The sequence below is a fragment of the Herpailurus yagouaroundi genome, unplaced genomic scaffold, assembly GCF_014898765.1.
Source record: "Herpailurus yagouaroundi ecotype Mexico unplaced genomic scaffold, PumYag 210, whole genome shotgun sequence".
Classification (NCBI taxonomy): domain Eukaryota; kingdom Metazoa; phylum Chordata; class Mammalia; order Carnivora; family Felidae; genus Herpailurus; species Herpailurus yagouaroundi.
Genome location: NW_024412441.1, coordinates 24,660,400 through 24,664,107, shown reverse-complemented (window position 1 = coordinate 24,664,107; position 3,708 = coordinate 24,660,400).

The following is a 3,708-nucleotide window of genomic DNA, read 5'->3' as shown; positions in this document are numbered from 1 at the left end:
CCCCCCCCCCCCCCGCTTCAAATTTCAGTTTATCATGTAAAATCTGACCCTTCTCTGGACCACTTCTGATCATGTCGCTTTCCCGCCAGGGTCCCCGCGTTCGCTGCCAGTGGCAAACCCCAACACAAACCTTTGCTCCAAAGAAACTGCCCATTGGCTCTGGGGCGTCTATAAAGGAAGGTGCACAGGGGAGAAGGAAGCTGGGAAGGACCATGGTGAGCGTCTTCACAGAGATCCCAGTTTACCAAGTCAGGTCGAGGACACACAATGCAGTTAGACTCCGGGAGGGAAGACCCAGAGATGCCCCTCGGGGCAGGTGGCTTCCAACTGTGTGACCGTTGGAACCGTGCACGCTTTAGCCACTTGGTAATAATTTGCCCACCCTGGTGGACAGACTGGTTATACATATAATCGTTGCGGTGATCAAACTCTAGGATGGGCCCCCCACGATCCTTGCCTCGTGGGGTATAATTTGCCCCCCTTGAGTGGGAGTGGGACCCGTGCCAAGAACTGAAACTCAGGGTCGGCTGGGAAGGAAAGATTAGAAAAGCAATTCTTTGCACCCATGTAAAGCACTCTTTCTGGCGGTGAAGCCTCCTTTCTAGATATTAGCAGCACGTATTATACTTGACCTAAGACAATGAGCAGCATGGGAGTGAGCAGGACACCGGGGATGTCCGAGGAAGCCAGCACTCCCCGAACCCAGCTTCAGGCTAGAAAGTCTGTGCGTGTAGACGGCTCTCCATCTGTCTTCTGTCAGAAGTCAGACCACCTGTCCCCCGGGGCTAGATTTTGGCTAAGGAACGGGGCTTGGAACACTTTTTCCAGCTAGATGCTTATCCTGTGACTCATTTATTTTGTCTGAATTGAATCCCCCGAATATTAAACATACACATAATCAAATGTAAGTACAAGCCCACATTTGAAAGTCAAATATAAAAGGTTTCTGGATTTGTATCATTTTGCATTATCCAGGCTTCTGCTTTCATCCATGAGAATGAATAAATAGGAGTTGTCTGAGACCAAAATAATTTTCTGGGCAAAGCGGAATAAATGTATTAAAATGAACGGGGGAGGGGCGGGAAACCCCCGGAAGATGAAAAGGTTTTCACCCAAGATTGAGCTGGGAGAGATCGGATCTGCCTGTTATTTTCAATTTTGATCACTCGGCCTTTTATTATCAAGGTAATGATAGGGGAGTACAAGAACAGCCCTGAGGGGGAGAAAAGAAAGCCACAAGGAAGGAACGGGGGCTGTTCATCAATTAGCCCCAAGCAGGGGCCGCCGGAGCCCCTGCCACCACCCTCGGAAAGTATTAGACCCTAATCAGTTCTCCTCGAGGTTCTAATCAGATTCCTTTTTTATGAAAATCAAATTTCTTCTGATAACTTAATCCGTGCTTTCAGAGGGAGCTTGAGGAAGCAACCCGCTGAAGACCCCAAGTGAGGGGGATGCTCATGCAGACGAGGGAGGCCCTCCATTCCGTTTCATTCTTCCATTCTTAGAAAAGAGTAGACATTTTACAGCTGGAGGAATTTGGGAAGCCTGCTCGAATGAGGAGAGAGCACTTATTATCTTTCAGCGCTTAGACTCTTGCAGCAACGTGGTATTTTTCATCTCGGGTTATTTAAGAGGCCCTGTCTCTATTTTTGAAAATGGCTTTCTCCATAACATTTGTGTAAGAATCAGTTCTATTTTTAACTACGCACGCATCTCTCCTTGTTAGACTTAATAGGCGCTTTGATTAGAAAAATGGAATCAGTGGCCTGGAAGTATTTTTAGAAGGGTCACTTGGATTGTGGCTGCTTCTCGGAACACAGAGGTTGCAGTTTGTATTGTGAACTATAACATCCGTACAGATGTGTGCCGTTTAACAGACCCTTCCAAAGTAAAGAGCAGATATAATCACTACCTGGATCAAGAAGTGGAGCGTTATCAGCACCCCCAAAGCCCCCCACCCTGGGCTCCCTCCTTCACCCACAACCACTGACTTCACTGACAGGCATGTCCTTACATTTCTTTGTATGTTTCCATCCTACATATGGATCCCTAAATAAAGATAAGCTTCTCTCTCTCTCTCTCTGTCTCTTTGTCTCTCTCTCTCTCTCTCTCTCTCACACACACACACACACACACACGCTCAAATGGTCCCAGTTTGACCAGAGAAAGCCCATCAGGTGCCTTTTCCGTCCTTTTAACTTCCCGGTTTGGTCTTTAAAAAACCAACCTCACCGTAATAGTATTTACAGAAAATGAAATGCACCCATGGTACCTGTGGAGTCCGGCAGCTTTGACAAAGGTGTGTACCTGTGTGACCTCTGCCACCATCACAGAGACAGTTTCTGGCACCCACAAACTTCTCTCGCACCCGCATTATCTGCTTTGATCAGCGTTGGCCAGTTTTGTCTTTCTTGAGTTTCACATCAATGTTGGAATCCAGTGCGGGTTCTTCTGCGTCTGTTATCTTTCCACTCCGCATAGGGTGTTGGAGATTTATTCCCATTACTGGGTGAACCCGTGGTTGATTCCTTATTATTTCTGAGCAGCACTGCCCTGTCAGATACACCACAGTTTGTTCACCTGTTCACCTGTTGACTCGGGTTGTTTCCAGTCTGGGCTTCGGGAGACTGAAGCTCTATGAAGTTTGCATACCCAAAAGTCTTGATTTGGATGTAATTTTCATTTCTCTTGGGTAAAAACTCAGGCACGGGATTGCTGGCTTGCGTCTTTGGCCAATAAGCCACTGGCACAAGGGGACCCAAGTTCATCTTGTCCGTTCCCGGCAAAGCAGCTGTTTCTCCAGCGAGTCCAGATTCCTTGCCGGCAAAGAGCAGTATTTGGCAATCAGGATCAGGAGCTGAGCACGCTGATTGCTAGCAGCAGTGTGCTGCATGGGCAACGGCCGTACCGGTAACAGCGTCGCTTCTGGTGGCATAGTTTTATCTGAAATACCGTTTCCCTTTGTCCCAACCGTCGTAGGTCACCCTGCATCCCTGGCTTCCATGCAATAAATGCCAGGGTCATCTCCCAGTCATGAGAACACACACACACACGCGTGCACACACACACACACACACACACACACACTGAGAAAGCCCCTGCACATTTTCCATAAGGAGGTACGACCCCTGTTAAGAGGCGCCATTCTATCTACAGCTTTCCTACCATCAAATGGACCTATCGGTCTGCATGGACACCGATGTGTTCTTGGGTCCCTCCTGTTACGACAGAAGAAGCGAATCGTTTCCTCCTCCTGTCTTCTCATCTCTTACATCCCCAGGGCTTCTTTTCAGCATCTTTAGCATCACCTTCCCCAACATCTACGCTTTCTCCTCTGTCTTCACATACTCCCCCATCCCATTAGAAGTCAACTGCGCCCAGGCCTCCCCATCTCAACGCAAAACCAAACCATCCTGGGGCCCCACGTCCTCTTCGGCCACACCCTTCCCTCTTGTTTCCCACTGCCTGGCCCCCTACTCAGATCCTCTCCCTCCCCCCAGCATGGCTTCCTTCCCCCCACCCAACGCACCTGTTCTGGCCAAGGTCGCCAACTATCTCACTTATACCAAATCTAGCTGACACTCTTCAGTCTTTACTTCTCTTCTGCCCTGAGTTGACCCTGCTGATTCCCCCCTCTCCCTTCCCATGGAGGACTACCTATCCTTGACCTCTACCTATCCTTATTCTGTCTCTCTGGCTGGTCCTTCA